The 20972-nt window shown below is 37.6% G+C and overlaps 1 protein-coding gene across 6 annotated transcripts in view; it reads right to left on the bottom strand.

Annotated features, from left to right (window-relative positions):
• Window positions 1–20972, bottom strand: part of NSD3 (nuclear receptor binding SET domain protein 3) — a 116158-nt gene that overhangs the window by 70993 nt on the left and 24193 nt on the right. The gene's annotated exons all lie outside the window — the stretch shown is intronic.

The raw sequence follows: 20972 nt of genomic DNA, 5'->3' as shown, positions 1-20972 counted from the left end.
TGACTTGCTTATTCAACTTAACAATATATCCTAGATATCTTTCTACATCAGCATGTATAATTTTCATATATACTTTTTTAAATAGTTACACAGTAAACACCTATGGTATCTATACCACAATGTACTTAACCATTTGTGTACTGAGAATCATTTAGCTGCTCACAATTGTTTGAAATTATAAGTAGGTCTACAGGAAACTTTCTTGAAACTAGCTCTGTGGGCATGTATGTATTCCTATTGGACAGATGTGAAATCTTAATAGATATAGCACAGCCTGTAGAACAGTTTTGCAGTATCAATTTACCATCATACCAGTAGTGAGGGTGCCTGATTCTCTATAGTCTTGATAGTATTAGTTGTTTTTAACCAGCAGCATAAATATAATGATCTGGGGCAGTTTTACAAAATGTACATGTCAATCAACGTCTATCTACTGATGAATCTGATTCGATAAATCTGTGGTGAGGCCTAGAGTCTCAATATTTTAGGATCACATTCCAGCTGATTCTGATGCACCCTCTTAGTTGGCTCATTGCATTACAATCTTTGCATTGTTGTTATTGCATTATACTCTTACGATTACTGCACCCCCTCTAGAAGGTGCCTAAAGATGTTCACACTATGTAACAATGTTGTAATATAGATAACCATCTATTATGAAATGCTCTAAGACCACTCTGTGTTGTCATAAAGTTTGACAAGCCCACATCTTGAGACAGGATTAATGGACAGTTCAGATATTATCTTGATTATCTCATGAACATTTCTTCTAGAAAGCTCTAAGGCAGAGAGCATTTCTCTACTGCACTGAGTCTGATGAACTGATTTTAGCTGCCTGGAGCACCGTGAAGAAGGACTATGAGGCTACAGTCCAGTTTGATTCTATGACCAATTAATAACGCCTACGATCTTGATTCTACTAGGAATTACCATAATGATAAAGCACGTAACCCAAAACAGCAAACAGAAGAGGGAAATGATTGCTGATAATACGCTTTTCAAGGCATATCTGATTAAACAGCTGCTGTTTACACTGTTAGCAAATGGAAAGAATTTTAGAAGTTCTAAAATTGCAAACAAATGAATACAAGAGCATACAGGAAATCAAACTGCCCATATCGCTCTACAGTGAGATGGGATGCAGGGAAGTGTTAGACAGCACTCTCATTTTTTAGCATCTACTCTGGGCCAAGCACTTTATACATTATCTCATTTAATCCTCCTAACAACTTTGCAGGATAGGCATGGTGACTCCTGGTTCATAGAGAAAAGAAACTGAGCTTCAGAGGGGTTAGATGCCTTGCTTTAAACCATAAAGCAAAGGGGGCAGAATGACTATTTGTATCTAAGTGTGTCTGACTCTACACCCCAAGATTTTTACCATGCTACGACTTCCACTTCACTCAGCCATAACTTCTGAGAGGATGTGATTCTTTTGTTCATGCTCTTTATTCCCGATCACTGCCAAAATGACAACTAACTATTCTATAGTAACCGCCACTAACACTTAAATAGTGCTTAGTATGTACCAGGAACCATTCTAAGTGCTTTACATACAGTACATTCAATCCTCCCAACAACCTTCAGGTAGATGTTAACCTTAGTTCTCATTACAGACTGAGAAATAGAGGCACACTGAGGTTAAATGACTTGCTCAAGTGCACAAGGCTAGTCATTAATTGACAGAGCTGGGATTTGATCGAGGCAGTCTGGTTTCAGAGTCAGTGATGCAAATAACCAGCGTAACATACTGGTAATGCTGATAAATGTTAGGAATCATTTCTTTATGCATAGCTGAAGAATTGAAACATTACCCTAATTTGACCCTTGGCAAAAATGTATAGCTTACAAAGAATGGTATGTTCTAAAATTCTGTAAACACACGGGGCCAATAAACAGGTGGAATTCAAAAGTTCTTCAAACTTCCAACTTGAAGACAAGTTAAATACTGACATTTGACAAGATGCAACCTGTGTTTTTGGTTCTCATACTGTCATATACAAGATCAGCTTCCAGATTAGTCTCCCAAATTATAGTCTACAGAGGTTTTTAGGCATATGTATTCAGAGACTAAGGTTTTTGATGTTTCTGATTTAGTTCCAAACATGAACTTTTAAGAAGTTTGGTATTTCCCTCCTTTTCTCCTCTAGCCCTAGAACTAAATATTTCATTTTAGTTTGAACTAAGGAAATAACATTACATCTTACAATTATATAGGAGTTTACAATTACACGCAAGTATTTTCACATGCATTCTTATTTGATCCTCAAAACAATCCTGTAAGGCTGACAGGACAGGTGTTAGCTTCATTTTTCAGATGACTACATTTAATATTTGAGATGCTAAGTTTTCCAAGACCAAAAAGCTCATTAGTGATTAACATGAAAAAGAATCAATCTCTTACCTTCTGATCCTGCTCTCTTTACCACAATATCTAACTGCCAGAGAATATCCAGCTACCCAAAGACAATCATACTATAAGAGTCATATGTTCAAAATTGAATGAACTGTCTTTGTCCTAGCTCAGTTTTCCTTTCAGACTACCCCAGATTTGTCATTGCTTCCACTATTTTTCTAGCTTCCCAAGCTAGAAGCCTCAGTCGTGTGGGTGGCTGATTCTCCCCTCTCTGTGAAGCCACAAAATGAGGCACTGAACAAATCTTGGAGTTTCTTCCACTGAAGTCTCTGATTTGTTCTTTGATCCATGTCAGGCCAAGCCCTCAGCACCTTAATCCTGAACTACGACAACTGATTTTCTAGATATTTCTCATCTTTAACTTCTTCCTGCATAGCAGTTAGAAGATGTGTCCTTAAACTGAACTTTGATAAGTCTACTCCCATTCTAAGAAACTCTAAAGCTCCATATTATATCAAGTCCCTTCCATGCCCTCTCAAGGTCTTCCATAATCTGACTTTCCTACTCAACTCAAATTGTATATGCATGAATAAACTTTTCTGAGCATCCACGGGCCCAAATAACTATAAAATGTGGCCTTGCTCACATATTACCCTTTGTTTAATCCAATGAAGCAAAGTTTTATTCCCATTTTACAGATGTGAAGAAATGGCCCTCGAAAAGATCAAGTGATTTGCCCTTAATCACATAGCCAACAGAAGTTGAAAAAAATGGTGAAACTCAGATCTTCTAACTCAATACAGTACTCTACTCAGCAGCTGCCACCTCTTCTGCAAATTATCCATACTCTGCACTTCTTTCCAATATGCTCCATAGCCACAATCCAAACGCATGTCTGACAGCTTCCCTTGTATCTCACAAGCATCTTAAAATACCTAATAATGAACTTAGTTTTTATTCTACTTCCATGTGTCCTTCCTCCAGTCCTTCCTATGAGAAAAAAAAGAAACCTCCATCTATCAGTTGCCAAAGCCAGATATCTGAGACTCTGATACATCCCTTACCCTCACTACTACTCTTCCCCAATGTATCAGTAAACTCCTGGAGTTTTATCTCCAAAGTATACATCTCATATTTGTCTATTTCATTCCATATCTTTTCTTCTTCATGCTAGTCCAATCTCCTCACTTAATCTATTCCATAGCTACCTTCTCAGTCTTCATACTTCTTCTCCTGCCTATGATCTATTTTCCCATATAACGGCCAGTCCCCTTTTAAAAACTAACCCAATCATTTGACTACCCCTCAAAATACAGCAAGAAAAAGGAATTATTGGGCATGTACTGCATGGAGCACTGGGTGTTATACGAAAACAATGGATCATGGATCACCACATCAAAAACTAATGATGTATTGTATGGTGACTAACATAACATAATAAAATTTTTTTTAAAAAGTATCTTAGGATTTCTCTTCCATAGGAGATCCACAGGACAAGAGGGGGCTCCTGGATCTTTTGAGACTGAGAAACATGGTGAGACCATGTTTTATCTGCATATTACTTCCTTCTAGATTTGGGATTCCTGATGCAGAAGTTCCAAGCAGTTCAATCCCTCCTTAGTTGATTTTTAGGTACCCCCTCATGCCTATTTTCATTTAAACTTAATTTTCATTTAAATATAAATTTGAAAAATGAAGCTGAACACACTTTTGGCTCCAGTTTCTATTCAGAAAGTCTGAATCCTTCTGGAGATCAGTACAGATAGATGCCCTAGAGCAGCAATTTTTGAGATTTTTCCACCATCCTTTTCTGGGACTCAGCTGGGAGGAGAAGAAAAGGGAAGGGGCAGCTGGATCATTTGGCTGAAAGGTTCTCAAGCTTGAGGAGGGCTCATATTTTAGTCCATTTTCACTGGAAAATCTGTGCCAAGAAGCAGTATGAATCAGAAATGTTTCAGGCTTGTAGATCCTCTGTGCCATTTCTTCAGTAATGGTGACCACAATTATAGAGATCATTCCAAGTCACTCATTTACTCATAGCAGTGATAGTCTTTTGTGAATTCTTGTTCAAATTCCTTCTGCTTATGGTGTGACTCTCCTTTTCCAGAGAAAGCAGTGAGGTTTTTGATTTTTTTTTAATGATTATTTAAGCTATTCATATGTGGTGGCAGTGGGACATCTGTTTAAAAGTGCACATTATTTTAATGTAATTGTTTTGTGGATGGATCACCTTTGGAAAATATTTCATTCTCTATACCTGCAACCTGTTTCATGCTAAGTTGATACATTGTCCTTTGTAATTTCCGTATTTTGTCTTTGTACTTTTTCATTCATTTTAAACCCAGTTCATGTAAAATAGAAATATTTTATACTCCAATGCAGTGTTTACCTTCTTTTGGTCAGCTCTGAAATATCCATAATCTATACATCTATATCTAATCTGTTTTAAATTTTATTTGCAGGTTCATTTGCCATTACTGATCAATTGCATGCTGAATTTAGTTCTTGTTCAGAAAACACTTCAGTAAAAAGTAGTATAAACGTAGGGGAAGGTTGTTTCCCACAGTTTTGTTATACTGTAACAAATAGACTATATACTCTAATATATATAGCTATATTAGGATACGGGAAAAAAAAAAAGAAAAAGGAATTATTGCTATACTCAACAACACAGATGACTCTCACAATGTCATTTTGAGTGAAAGAGGCCAGACAGAGTGATTCCATTTATATAGTATACAATGTGATTTCATTTACATAAGGTTCAAAAACAGGGTAAAGTTAAAACTAACTCTATGGAGGGGTGCCTGGGTGGCTCAGTCAGTTAAGCATCTGACTTCGGCTCAGGTCATGATCTCGGGGTCCTGGGATCAAGCTGCACGTCAGGCTCTCTGCTAAGCGCGGAGTTTGCTTAGAGATTCGCTCTCTCCCTCTGCCCCTCCCCCTGCTCATGTGAGTGCTCTCTCTCTCTCTCTCAAATAAATAAATAGACTAACTATGGAGACATCTGTCAAAATAGTACTTGCTTACTGGGGGGGTGGGGGACGGTGGTAGGCTATAAACACTGGATAAGACCAAAAGGGAGGTTTCTGAGCTGCCGGTTCTATCAGCTAGTTATATTTAACGTACTGATCTAGACAGTAGTTACATAGTCTTAAGCAAAAACAAAAGAACAAACCTTCAGGGCCTTCCCAATGCACTCAAATAAAATCGAGACTATTTATCATGGCCAGCAAGCCCCTGCATGGTCAGACGTCAGTTTACATTTCCGAAGTCATTTACCAGCACTCTCTGCTGCAAGCATTGCACTCCAGCCGCATAGGTTTCCTTTCAGTTTCTCAAATGTGCCCACTTCATCTTTGCGATCAGGATGCTCACGTATTCCTCCAGCTACCTGAACACACATAATCCCTCCGAGAGGCCTGCTGAGGTCCTGTATTTTTCTCCTTTATAGCATTTGCCATAATATGTGTTATACAAACATGTGTTTACCTTCTTATTGTCTGTCTCCCTTACTCCCTTACTGCTCTAAAAAGGCGGACATGGGTAGAGACCATGTCTGTCTTGTTCAGTATCATTCAATCGATAAATGAAAGAAATAGTCCCTATTCCTCTGAGGGCTTATAACTAGTATACCTCCATTTACCTGCCAGATTTCTGGGGATATTACCCTACAGTATAACTTTACTCACCCACTAATTCCTTGTTTGGTAAAAATGTGTTATGCTCATTATAAAAAATAATAAATAAATAAACACGTATTTAAAATATTCATACCCATAGTTACATGGTCAACTGACCTACCACAAAGGTGCCAAGGTTATTCAAGGGGAGAAGACAGTATTTTCGCAACAAATGGGGCTGGAACAACTGACTGGATATCAGTATGGAAAAACTGAACCTCAACCCTTACTTTACATTATACCCGAAAATAACTACAATTAGTTCGTAAACCTAATACTAAAGTCAAAATGATAAAACTTCTAGAATAAAAACATGGGACAAGATATACCACTGGATTAGGCAAAGATTTTCTTAAACAAATACCATGAACTGTGAAAGAAAAAGACTGACAAAATGGACTTCAAAATTTAAAACTTTTGCTTTTCAAAGGACAGAGTTAAAAAAAGAAAAAGGTGATTTAAAAATGGTAGCCATGAGAACAGGGGAAGATAGGGGAGTAGGAGGATCATGAGCTCTCCTTCTCCCACAGACACACCAGGATGACAACTACATGTCATGCTAGTCCAATCTCCTCACTTAATCTATTCCATGACACTCTGAAAACAAGCTGAAGACTAGCAGAACAAATCGGTCACAGCTAAAGACATAAAGAGAAGGCCACAATGAGAAGGGTAGGAGGGGCAGACATGTGGTCAGGAACCAAACCCCTTGTGCAGTGACCTACAAGAGGGAGGGATATCACAGGCACAGAGGCACTCCTTGAGGAGGGGATCAAGCCCCTGTACCAGGAAGACAAACCCCCATAATGTCTGGCTAGAAAATCCTGAGCTTAACTCTGGGAGATCCAGAGGGCTACGCAAAATCAAGACTTTGCTCTTAAAGGGCCAGCACTACGTCACTTGGTCTGAGACCCAACACAAAAGCAACAGTTTGAAAATTGCCTAGGTTATAGTGAAAGAGATTTATCGAGATTTAGGACATATGCTGCAGGGGCAGGGATCTGTAACGGCTTTCTATGGGACTGCAATTGCTGGTGAGTCATTTTTCTTGCTCTCCTTCAGCCTTGCTGGTTAGACACTTGTAGAAGCCAGGCCTGACACTCTCCATCTACCCTGCTCACTCCACTTGCCGGCTCTGCAGTTCCCCTGTGGACCTGCCCCATCCAACCCACCCATCCCAGCAGGGGCCCCTCCAAAGCAGCTCCTACCCCACCACACACAGCAGACAACCTCCATCAGGAGCAATACCTCCCAAAATGACTACCACCCACCAGGCAGCCCTGGTCCAGGACAAGCGCCCCTTCAAAGTGACTTCTGCCCCACGAAAGAGGGTTAGCCAGCTTTGCCCACCAGCATCATGCCCACAGCAGTCGTGGTCAGGCCTCTCAGCCAGCTTTGCAGGGGGCCAGCCTAACCCATCACATGCCCTCAGCAGCTACAGTGAAACTTCTCAGTCAGCTGTGCTGGCACCGACTACACTGCAGCCAGAAAGCCTGGGGGACATCCCTGCCCACCACTGCACCTATAACAGACGTGGCTGGTTACTGCTGACAGCTGGGCTAAGGGATAGCCCCACCCACCAGCAGCACACCCACAGCAATCAGGGCCCAGTCACAATAGGACACATGCAGCCCACACAGGGGACAGCTCTGGAGCACTGGGTTCTGGTGACAAGGGGGACTGCACTACACAACGTCTTCCAGATAAGGCAACTACTTTTAGGACCAGGAGACACAGGTGACCTACCTTAAACATAGAAACAAACACAGAGAGTCAGATAAAACAAGAGGACAGAGGAATATATTCCAAATGGAAGAATAAAACGAAACCTCCTAGAAAGAACTAAACAAAACACAGATAAGCAATCTATCTGAAAAAGAGTTCAAAGTAATGGTCATGAAGATGCTAACCAGACTTGAGAGAAAAGTGAATGAACTCTATGACAACTTCAACAAAGAGACAGAAAATATAAAAAAGAACCAATCAGATCTGAAGAATACAATAATTGAAATGAAAAATCCCAGAGGGAATCAACAGCAGATCAGAAGAAGCAGAAGAATGGATCAGAGATCTGGAAGACAGGGTAGTGGACAGCACCCAAACTGAACAGCGAAAAGAAAAAAGAATTTTTTAAAAATGAGGATAGATGGGGCACCTGGCTAGCTCAGTCGGAAGAGTGTGTGACTCTTGATCTTGGGGTTGTAAGTTCAAGCCCCACGTTGGGTGTAGAGATTACTTACATAATTTTTTTTTTTTTTTAATTAGGAAGGTTAAGGGACCAATAGAACAACATCAAGCATACTAACATTCACATTATAGGGATCCCTTAAGAAGAAGAAGAAGAGAAAGGGGCAGAAAATTTATCTGAGAAATAATAGCTGAAAACTTCCCTAACCTGGAGAAGGAAACAGACATCCAGGTCCAGGAAGCAGAGAGAGCCCCAAGCAAGCTGGACCCAAAGAGATCCACACCAAGACACATTATTATTAAAATATCAAAAATCAAAAATAGAGAGAATCTTAAAAGCAGCAAGAGAAGAGCATATAGTTATGTACAAGGAAACACCACAACACTATCAGCTGATTTTTCAGCAAAAACCTTACAGGCCAGAAGAAAGTGGCATGATATATTTAAAGGGCTGAAAGGAAAAAAACCTACATCCAAGAATACTCTCCCTAGAAAGGTTATCATTCAGAATTGAAGAAGAGATAAAGAGTTTCAGAGACAAACAAAAGTTAAAGGAGTTCATCACCACTAAAGTGGCCTTACATGAAATGTTAAAGGGGGGTGGGGGAAGAGATGTTAAAGGGACTTCTTTAAGCAGAAAATAAAGGCATAACGAGAAGAAAATTATGAAAGGAAAAAGCTTCACTGGTAAAAGCAATACATAAGTAGACGTAGTAAATCAATCACTTATAAAGCTAGTATGCAGATTAAAAGACAAAAGTAGTAAACTCAACTACATCTACAAAAATTAGTTAAGGGATACACAAAATAAAAAGATGTAAAATATGATGTCATATACATTCAACATGGGAGAGAGGGAGTAAAAATGGAGTGCTCTTAGAATATGTTTGAACTTAAGCAACCATATACATAGAATGTTAATTATGAAACTCATGGTAACCACATACCAAAAACCTATAATAGATACAAAAAAAATAAAAAGAATTCCAAGCATAACACTAAAGAAGGTCATCAAATCACATGGGAAAAAAGTAAGAGGAGAAAGGAACAGAGAACTACAAAAACAAGTGGAAAACAATTAACTAAATGGAAGTACATACCTATCAATAATTACTTTAAATGTAAATGGACTAAATGCTCCAACAGACATAGGGTGACTAAATGGGTAAAAAACAAGACCTATCTATATGCTGTCTACAAGAGGCTCACTTAAGAACCAAAGACACATACAGACTGAAAGTGAAGAAGTGGAAAAAGATATTCCATGCAAATGGAAAAAAAGAAAAAGCTGGAGTAGTAATACTTCTATCAGACAAAACAGACCTTAAAACAAACACTGTAATAAGAGACAAAGAATGGCATTACATAATGATAAAGGTGTCAATCCAACAAGAGGATATAACAATTGTAAAAATTAAATGTACCAAACATAAAAGCACCTAAATATATAAAGCAAATATTAACAGACATAAAAGGAGAAATTTGACAGTAACACAATAATAGCAGGGGACTTTAACACCCCCACTTACATCAATGGCTAGTTCATCCAGACAGAAAATCAATAAGGAAACAGTGGCTTTGAGTGACACAATAAACCAGATGGACTTAACAGATATATACGGAAATATTCCACCCAAAAAAGCTAGAATACACATCTTTTCAAGCATACACAGAACATTCTCCAGGACAGATGACATGTTAGGTCACAAAGCAGTTTCAATAAATTTAAGATGAATGGAATTATATCAAACATCTTTTCTGACCACAACAGTATAGAACTAGAAATCAATTACAAGAAAACAACTGCAAAAACTACAAACACACAGAGGCTAAACAACATGCTACTAAACAACCAATGGGTCAAGAAAGAAATCAAAGAGGAAATAAAAAATACCTGGAGACAAATTAAAATGGAAATACAATGGTTCAAAAAGAGGGAAATTTAGAACAAGACAGGCTTACTAGAAGAAACAAAAACCTCAAATAAATAATCTAACCTTACACTTAATGGAACTAGAAAAAGAAAAAGAAAAAAAAAAAAAAAAAAAAAAAAGCCAAAGTCAGTAGAAAAAAAGAAACAATAAAGATCGGAACAAAAATAAATGAAATAAAAAAAAGTAGGAAAGATCAATGAAACTAAAAGCTGCTTCTTTGAAAAGATAATCAAGATTGATAAGCCTTTAGCCAGACTCAGTAAGAAGAGAGAGAACTCAAATAAATAAAATCGGAAATGAGAGGGGGCGCCTGGGTGGCTCAGTCATTAAGCGTCTGCCTTCAGCTCAGGTTGTGGTCCCAGGGTCCTGGGATCAAGCCCCGCATCAGACTCCCTGCTCAGCGGGAAGCCTGCTTCTCCCTCTTCCACTCCCCCTGCTTGTGTTCCCTCTCTCACTGTGTCTCTCTCTGTCAAATAAATAAATAAAAAATCTTTAAAAAAAAATCGGAAATGAGAGAGGGAAAGTTATAACCAACACCAAAGAAACATAAAGGATAAGAGACTACTAGAAAAATTATATGGCAACAAGTTGGATAACCTAGAAGAAATGGATAAATTCCTAGGAACACACAATCTTCCAAGACTGAATCAGAAAGAAAAGAAAATCTGAACAGACCAATTATAAGTAATGAAATTGAACTGGTAATCTAAAAACTTCCAACATACAAAAGTTCATGACCAGATGGCTTCACAGGTGAATTCTACCAAACATTTAAAAAAGAGTTAATACCTATCCTTCTCAAACTATTCCAAAAGAAATAGAAGAGGAAGAAATGCTTACAAATTCATTCTATGAGGCCAGCATTATCCTGAGATCAAAACTAGACAAAGACACTACAAAAGAAAAAGAAGAAGAAAATGACAGACCAATATCCCTGATGATCACAGATGCAAAATCCTCAACAAAAGGTTAGCAAATCAAATTCAACAATACATTAAAAGGATCATTCATGGTACGCCTGGGTGGCTCAGTCGGTTAAGCATTTGCCTTTAGCTCAGGTCATGATCCCAGGGTCGTAGGATCAAGTCCCACATCAGGCTCTTTGCTCAACGAGGAGCCTGCTTCTCCCTCTACCTGCTGCTCCCCCAGCTTATGCTCTGACAAATAAATAAAATCTTAAAAAAAAAAAAAAAAAAAAGGAATCATTCACCACAATAAAGTAGGATTTGTTCTAGGGATGCAAGGATGGTTCAATATCTGCAAATCAATCAACATGATACACCACATTAAGAAATGAAGGATAAAAATCATACGAACTTCTCAATAAATGCAGAAAAGAATTTGACGTTCATTCATGATAAAAACTCTCAATAAAGTGGGTATCAAGAGCACATACCTCAACATAATAAAGACAATCTTGAGAAAGAACACAATCACCATATCATAATCCTTGATATCACAATCCAAGATTTCAAACTATACTACAAAGATACAGTAATCAAAACAGTATGGTAGCGGCACAAAAACAGACGCACAGATCAATGGAACAGAATAAAGAGCCCAGAAATAAACCCACACATATATGGTCAATTAACCTATGACAAAGGAGGCAAGAATACACAATAGAGAAAAGGCAGTCATTTCAATAAATGATGTTGGGAAAACTGGACAGCTTAACACAAAATAATGAAGCTGGATCACTTTCTTATGCCATACAAAAAAATAAACTCAAAATGAATTAGACTTAAATTTAAGACCTAAAACCGTAAAACTCCTAAAAGACAACATAGTCAGTAAACTCTTATACATCAGTCTTAGCAATATTTTTCTGGATCTGTTTCCTAGGCAAGGGAAACAAAAGCAAAAATAAATAATTGGAATTACATTAAACCAAAAAGCTTTTGCACTGCAAAGGAAACCATCAACACAACAAAAAGGCAACCTACTGAGTGGGAGAAGATATTTGCAAATGATATATCTGATAATGGGTTAATACCAAAATATATAAAGAACTCATACAACTCAATGCCAAAAAACCCCAAATAAATTATTAAAATGGGTGGGAGGACCTGAATAGACAGTTTTCCAAAGAAGACATACAGATGGGTAAGAGACACATGAAAAGAGGTTCAACATCACTCTAATCATCAGGAAAATGCAATGAGATATCACCTCACATGAGTCAGAATGGAAACATAAGAAATAATAAGTGTAGGGGTGCCTGGGTGGCTCAGTCTGTTAGGCATCTGACTTCAGCTCAGGTCATGACCCTGGGTCCTGCACTTGAGCCCCGCATCGGGCTCCCTGCTCCACATGGATTCTGCTTCTCCCTCTCCCTCTCTCTCTGTCCCTCCCAACTCTCATGCTTTCGCATGCTCTCTCTCAAATAAATAAATAAAATCTTAAAAAGAAAGAAAGAAGTATTAGCCATGATGTAGAGAAAAGGAAATACTTGTGCACTGTTGGTGAGAATGTAAATTGGTGCAATCACTATGGAAAACAGTAAGGAGGTTCAAAAAATTAAAAACAGAAATACAATACAATCCAGTAACACCACTCTGGGCCAAAGAAAATTAAAACACTAATTTGAAAAGATATATGCACCACTATGTTTACTGCAGCATTATTTACAATAACCAGAATATGGAAGTAACCTGTCCATTGATAACATGAATAAAGATGTGACATATATACACAGTAGAATATTAGCCATAAAAAATAATGAAACCTTGCCATTTTGATAGATCTAGAGGGGCGATCTAAGGGTGAAGTAAGTCTAAGACAAACACTATATGATTTCACTTACATGTGCTATCTAAAAAACACAAAAAATGAGCAAACAAAAACAAATCAAAAAAAAAAGAAAAACAGAAATTGCTCATAAATACACAAACTGCTGGTTCCCAGAGAGAAAGGGGGTGGGAATATAGGCAAAATAGGTGAAGAGGATTAAGAGGTACAAAATTCCAGTCGTAAAATAAGTCATGGGGATGAAAAGTACAACATAGGAAATATAGTCAATAATATTGTAATAAATTTGTATGGTGACAAATGGTAACTATACTTGCTGTGAAGAGCATTTTGTAATGTAAATAATTGTTGAATCACTGTGTTGAACACCTGAAACTAATACTTTATGTCAACTATACTTCAATTAAAAAAAAAATTATAGGAGTGCCTGGGTGGCTCAGTTGGTTAAGCGTCTGCCTTCAGCTCAGGTCATGATCTCAGGGTCCTGTGATCCAGCCCTGCACTGGGCTCCCTGCTCAGCAGGGAGTCTGCTTCTCCCTCTTCCATTGCCTCCTTCCCCCTGTTCATGATCTGTCTCTCTCTCTCAAATAAATAAATAAAATCTTAAAAATAGAAAAATAAAAAAAAATTACAGAGATAAAACAAAAAAACAAAAAGGTACATTACAGGCAGGGAGAAAATATTTGCAAAACACATATCTTACAAACAACATCCTTTATTCTGACATTCTAGAAAATGCGAAGAGACTGAGGGTTCCCGGGCAAAAATGGGAAAAGTGAATGATAGTTTAAATATTTGTTACTCCACAGATTACGTATAATTGCAAACAGAAATACATACAATAGATCTGGCAGGCACCATTTTAAACAAGTGATTAAACATGGCATTACCAAAAGCAGGACAACCTGGCATTATGGGCCTCATGATGTGATTAACACATCGTCATCTCCTAAGTATTCTTCCCAATGCTTTAAACTGAAAAATGAGGAAACAATCAGACAAATACAAAATGTGGAACATTCTATCAGACAACTGGCCTGGGCTCTTCAAAAAAGCTAATGTTATAAACAAACAAAAGATGGAAAGATTCCTCTAGATTTTTTTTTAAAGATTTTATTTATTTATTTGAGAGAGAGAGGGAGAGCACAGACGGAGAGTGAGAGGGAGAAGCAGACTACCCACTGAGCAGAGAGCCCAATGTGGGGCTCAGTCCCAGGACCCTGAGATCATGACCTGAGTCAAAGACAGACACTTAGCCAACTGAGCCACCCAGGCGCCCAGTTTCTTCTAGATTTTAAAACATTTAACCACCAATGTAACGCATGAACTTTGATGAAATTACAAATTTATTTATTTATTTATTTATTTAAGATTTTATTTATTTATTTGACAGAGAGAGAGACAGCGAGAGAGGGAACACAAGCAGGGGGAGTGGGAGAGGGAGAAGCAGGCTTTCCGCTGAGCAGAGAGCCCGATGTGGGGCTCGATCCCAGGACCCCGGGATCATGACCTGAGCCGAAGGCAGACGCTTAACGACTGAGCCACCCAGGCGCCCCGATGAAATTACAAATTTAAACATATACACACACACAGGTAAAAAATGTATTTTGGAGAAAACTTAGAATTTTAATGGACTGGCCATTAAAAAATGGAGCTATTAATTTTCAAGGGTATAATAACAGTGTTCAGTTTATATAAAAGAATGTCCTTATTCTTAGAAGAGGCATGCTGAACTATTTAAAGTGCCATGGGATCACAACTTTCAAATGTCTTGGGATTAAAAAAGGACATATAAAAGGGGCAAATGTTAACCACTGGCTAATGTAGGTGTTGACTATAATATTCTATTAACTTCCTTAAATCTTAAAAGTGAAAAGTTGGGAAAAAACAAAATAACTTGGCTAAGGTTTGGAAGAAATTTTAAAAAGAAAAAGCTACAGCTTCTTAAGGTGGTAAAAGCCTGCATTAAAACTTGGCACCGGGGCACCTGGCTGGTTCAGCTGGTAGACTATGTGACTCTTGATCTACAGGTTGTGAGTTCAAGCCCCGCATTGGGCGTAGAGATTACTTAAAAACAAGACGGGGATGCCTGGGTGGCTCAGTCGGTTGGGCGTCTGCCTTCAACTCAGGTCATGATCATGGGGTCCTGGGATCGAATCCCGCATCAGGCTCCTTGCTAGGCAAAGGAGCCTGCTTCTCCCTCTGCCTGCCGCTCCCCCTGCTTGTGCTCTCTCGCTCTCTGACAAATAAATAAATAAATCTTGAAAAAAAAAAGACAAAACAAAAAAACCTGACACCAAATTCTGACCAACTAAGCCAAATGTCCCACATTATTATCCTTTCTAGAAAGTTGAAGCGTGAATAGAGCCACGCTTTTTCATATTATACCTCCAAATGATATAATAATGCAATCAAGAAAGCAGTTTTGGTAATTTTTAAAAGAAAGACATTTTAGGACTATAACTAAATTCCTCTACATAGTGATTTTTGTGTGTACTCGAGTCTGACAGCTAGGTTCCAAACAGCAGACACACCAATTAATTGATCTAAATAGATAAGACCTTAAAGAATTAGATGGCTCTCCAGTGAGCACTGTGGTTGAAAATAAGGCTCAGAATCAAACTGCTAGGTTCAAAACCCAAATTTAAGGCTGTTAGCTATGTAACTTTGGCAACTTAATCTCCCTAAATCTCAGTTTCCTTACCCAGAAACTGGATATTTATAATTGTCTACTTTGTATAGAATTGTTGTAAGAATTAATAGTTAATCTGTGAGCAGTACTTTGGACAGTGCCTGGAGTATAGTTAGAGCTCAATACTTGTTGGCTATTATTATCAGTCAGTGTGATGTTGGGTACACAGAACTTGTGAAAAACCTGATCTCCAACCTAAAGGCATTTACAATCTCTTTAGTATACTAGATGAGATTTTATGGGCAAGAATCATAAAATAGTAATAAATAATGTGAACCTGAATCAGAAGGTGACTAAGAATTAAATTGTGTTACCATCACAATCATAACCAACATTTGAGAAGAACAATGTTAACTAGGCAAGGAGGCATTTAGGCCATGAAAGACAGGCAGGATTTGGAAGTTAGGCATTTCACACCCTCTAATTTTAAAACCCTTTGGTAGAGGCCACCAAAAATTCTCACACCTTTGTCCTTAATAAATCCCTGATAAAGATGGTATGTTTTAATTATTTTGTATTACTAAAATAATAGTAATAATGGCTAACATTTGAGAGCTTATATGTCAAACCATTCTAACTGCTTCACGTTTACTTTTTTTATTCTTCATAACAACCCTCTGAAGAAATACGATGCTTATTTTACAAATGAAACACAAAGACCAGCATGATTAAATAACTTGTTCATAGTCAGACATCCTATAAATCCAAGCCTCTGTTTCATAGCAATGGCTCTTAACAAGTAAACTAATTTCTCAAAATCCCTAAGTATATAAAGTAAGTAGCAACAACAACAGAAATGCTCACATCTTACACTTCACATTTCCCCAATCCCACTCCCCAGAGTTAACAGTTTGGTGGGTGACTAAATAATGGTACTAGTCTTCCGCCCACTCTAATATGTACTTCCAGGTAAATGAAACCACCACAGGCAAACAATTTATGATAAATTCTTCCTCTGACCAATTTTTTTTAAGATGATATTAAGTCAGTCAATGAATACCTTTTTTTCTTAATTTTTTTTTTTTTTTTTTTTTAAAGATTTTATTTATTTGACACAGAGAGAGACACAGCGATAAAGGGAACACAAGCAGGGGGAATGGGAGAGGGAGAAGCAGGCTTCCCGCGGAGCAGGGAGCCCGATGTAGGGCTCGATCCCAGGACCCTGGGATCATGACCTGAGCTGAAGGCAGACGCTTAACGACTGAGCAACCCAGGCGCCCCCCTTTTTTTCTTAATTTTGTTGAAGCTGCTCACAGACAGTTTTAAAGGGAAAAGCATTTGAAATTTGTCAACTAAAGCTTTAGAGCTCTTATGTATTTATTTACCAACATATTCAGGAGGGGAATGATAATAGAAAGTTTATAGACTCCTTAAGTCAAATCTTAGACACTTAGACTCTGAAAAAAAAAGTGTGCCATGTGTTTCAGATGAACAGGCTGAAGCTAGGAACATCAATTAAGTATTCATGATGTGTTAAATGTAAAAAGCCAAAGATTTATTTGATCTGTCATGATGCGTTTAATGTACAGTTTAAGTTACTTTTTACAATAAAGAAAACTAAATAAAAGATGTTAAGAAAATCATGAAAAAATATACAGTATCGTACTGTATTTATCAAGAAAAATCCACATATAAGTGGAGCCATGCAGATGTATTTTTGTTGTTGTTGTTGCTACTTACTTTATACACTTAAGGATTCTGAGAAATTTATTTACTTGTTAAGAACCATGCAGTTCAAAGCCATATTATTCAAAGGTCAACTATATTTTATGTCAAAATTCCTCACGGTGATTTCATTATTCAAGCTTTTTGGAATCAAAAGTGGTTCTAAGGGGCGCCTGGGTGGCTCAGTCGGTTAAGCGTCTGCCTTTGGCTCAGGTCATGATCCCTGGGTCCTGGGATGGAGCCCCAGCTCAGCGGGGAGCCTGCTCCTCCCTCTCCCTCTGCTGCTCCCCCTGCTTTTGCTGTCAAATAAATAAATAAAATCTTAAAAAAAAAAAAAAAAAAGTGGTTCTAAGATGTCATATAAATTGCCTATATCTGTTTTCAGACCCAACTACCCCTTAAATACATTCCTAGGTCACTTAATTTGTAAATCTTAAGCATATCACTGACCTGATTAAAATCCTTCAATGATTCCTAGAAGTCCAAGCACTATGGCCAATAGAGCACTCAAAGCCCTTGAAGCAAGGTCTCTACCTAGGTCTCCAACCTCCAGTTATTTTTGTATGCTAGTAATGTTAAACCACTGGGAATTAGTGTATACACTCTGATTTCATACCACTGTGCCTTTACCAATGTGATTTCCAATACCTAATATGCCCTTTTATACCTTTTTTTGCTTGATTTTTAACCATCTTCTGAGCTCAGAAAGTCATTTTCAAGTAGTCACTTAAGCTCTAGGCTAGTCTGAGTAACTTTCCTCTATGTTATTAAGATGCACTATGCATACCTCTTAGAATTAACCTGGAAACAATCTGTTTATGTGATTTTCTTAAGAGTAGGAAGTCATTTTATTCATCCATATGCTCCCCAAAGTGAAGGCTAAGAGGTGGGGCTTAATGAGTCTTTTAAACTGAAATGTGTAAACTTAAGGGAGTTATTACATATAAATGAAACTCTTTAAACAGTTGTTGAGGATCTTTCCATGCAGAATACAAGAGAATATAAACGCAGTTATAGTCTACTCAGGTAATATCCTTGGCAAAATCTGACTGATAACTGCTTACCTAGCCACTACGTAGATTATCAGTTCTGGGCTAACCTTCCCTGCAAGGCTTAAAGCCCCAAGGGACTGGCATGAAATAAAATGAATTTCCAGAGTCTATTAACCCAACAAAAGACCAAAAGATATTAAAAACTTCAAATAAACATATCCACTTAAAACCCTAGAGTTATTACAACTGTATGTCTGAAAATCAGAATGTAGAAGCTCTCAAAAAACAATTTTCACAGTCATAGTTAATTGAATCGGCATGAACATCAACCTTAATTTTCCAAACCTATTCCAGTAATTATCAACCATACTAAAATACAAAGCCTACTTGATATATCAACATTAGAAATTTTATGGCTAAAGAAAAGTAGTGGAATATAACGAACGTGATTTCCACAACATTGAGGAAGAGGATCATCTTCCTTTACCCCAGGTAAACAAGGGATCCAGATATTTTTTTATGTGAAGTGCTGCAAGTAACATTTTTCAAGGTTTACGATAAATCCACAGTTTACATGTGTTTCTATAGTAACAGGAATGGAGTGCACACAGTCTATCTACAGTATTGAACCAGCTATGCTGGTTCTTGAAAACCTGGCATTTTTACTGCTTGGTGATTTCTGCAGCAAAACATTATTAAGAAAAAAAATTTTTAAAACACATAATGTTAAAAAATTAGAGAGTAATTTTGTCTTAGAGCAAAAACTTGAAATGTAGTACATAAAGGCAAGCTTAAGTATACACTCTTTGAGGTGAAACAAGAGAAAGCTACCAATTATATTCATATACTGATTTCTAACTGAATAATCACTCATGTTTGACAATCAGACCTTGTATCTGAAATCAATTTAATACATATACACATACCCTCCCCCCCCAAAAAAAACTTTTCAACTATGACTCATACTTAACGACAGAATATGAAGATTTCCGGATGACAGCATCAAGGGAGATTTTCATTACTCTTTTTACCCCCAAATTCATACCAAAAAAGAAAATGAGAGAGGGGAGCTATTTTTTTAAAAATATGGTCCATTATTTTCAGTACATAGGTTTGCATGGATGAAACCTGATACTCTTTAAGGTAAAAACTTGAAAAACATGCTTAATCTATAAGAAAAGTGCCCAAATCCATTAATGCCGGGGTTTTAAAAGAGATGCCATTCTTTTTGGTGCTGTGTTCTATTCAGAATTTAATTTAATGATATGATCAGAGTGATCCTTTGACTATAAGTTAAATTCTGCACTGCCCATTTTGATTTTTATAATTTAAAAATTATTTGTTAGTAATGTAATAACAAAGGTGTACTGTTAAAAACAACAGAGGTATGTTCTTTTGCTTTATTATGTCTATTTTAAAACTATAAGTTATTCGGGGGCACCTGGGTGGCCCAGTGGGTTAAGCCTCTGCCTTCGGCTCAGGTCACGATCTCAGGGTCCTGGGATTGAGCCCGAGTGAGCCCTGAGAGAAGCACGAATCTGCTTCTCCTTCTCCCTCTGCCTCTCCCCTAGCTCATGTGCGCGCTCTCTCTCTCTCTCTCTCTCTCTCTCTCTCTCTCTCGGGCTCTCTCAAATAAATTAAAGAAAAACAAAACAAACAAACAAACAAAAAAACTATAAGCCATACGACCTTTTTGGAAGTGCGAGATAAGTATTTTTAAGGAGCCCAAACACACACCTTTAAAAATCAGCAAACACAAACTGCTACTATTAAGTACGAATACGATACAAATTACACTAAAAAGCAATATTCTTCCTTCACAAGCCTTCCTACATTTCAACTTCAAAAAAAAAAAAAAAATCAGGGGCACCTGGGTGGCTCAGTCAGTTAAGTGTCTGCCTTCGGCTCAGGTCATGATCCCAGGACTCTGGGATCAAGCCACATCAGGCTCCCTGCTCAGTGGGGAGCCTGCTTTTCTCTCTCTCCTCCCCGCTTGTGCTCTCTCTTGCTGTCTCTGTCTCTGTCTCTCTCAAATAAATAAAATCTTGAAAAAAAAAAGTCAAGGGTGAGGGTGGAAGTTATGGAAAAAAAAAAAATCAACCATTTGGTTCTAAGAACTTGACCACACCTCTATAGCACCGAAAAGGAAATGAACAACAATGTTTACCTATTATTCACTAAAAGCAGCCAGAATTGATAGCATCTAATCTAGCTCTGTTATAGACAAAAAACAATAACCGAATCTGGTACAGTGACTACACAACTCAATGTCAATCTTTCAAACAAAATGGATCCTGCTTGAAAATTTCTAGCAAGGAAATACAAATAAAATTATAAATGGAAGTGGTTGTTCCATTTGTCTTTAGATGATCTTATCCTTTAAGGGAACAAAAACTGTATCAGATTATAAGATTTACTCTTTTATCCACAAACAAAATAAAGTACTTTTACTACTACCTAAGTGTTAAATAGTTGGTGGGCACGGCCAACCACAGCTGTAACCACAGTGGTACAGCAGCACATTATTTCCCACTGAAATTTGGGCATTTTCTCTCGAACAATTTGTTAAATTCCCACGGTAATGCAAATGCTTGGACTTCTGAGACTTTGAGGCCATTATATAATGATACTAACTCTTCAGGTACTTCACAAATTTTTAGTTTCCCTATGACATTTTTAATGAAATTTGAGGATATCAAAATTATGAGGTTT

This window comes from Phoca vitulina, unplaced genomic scaffold (genome assembly GCF_004348235.1).
Source record: "Phoca vitulina isolate PV1807 unplaced genomic scaffold, GSC_HSeal_1.0 scaffold15, whole genome shotgun sequence".
In the NCBI taxonomy this organism is placed as follows: Eukaryota; Metazoa; Chordata; class Mammalia; order Carnivora; family Phocidae; genus Phoca; species Phoca vitulina.
Note: the sequence above shows the minus strand (reverse complement) of the source record. Positions and strands in the feature narration are given on the sequence as shown.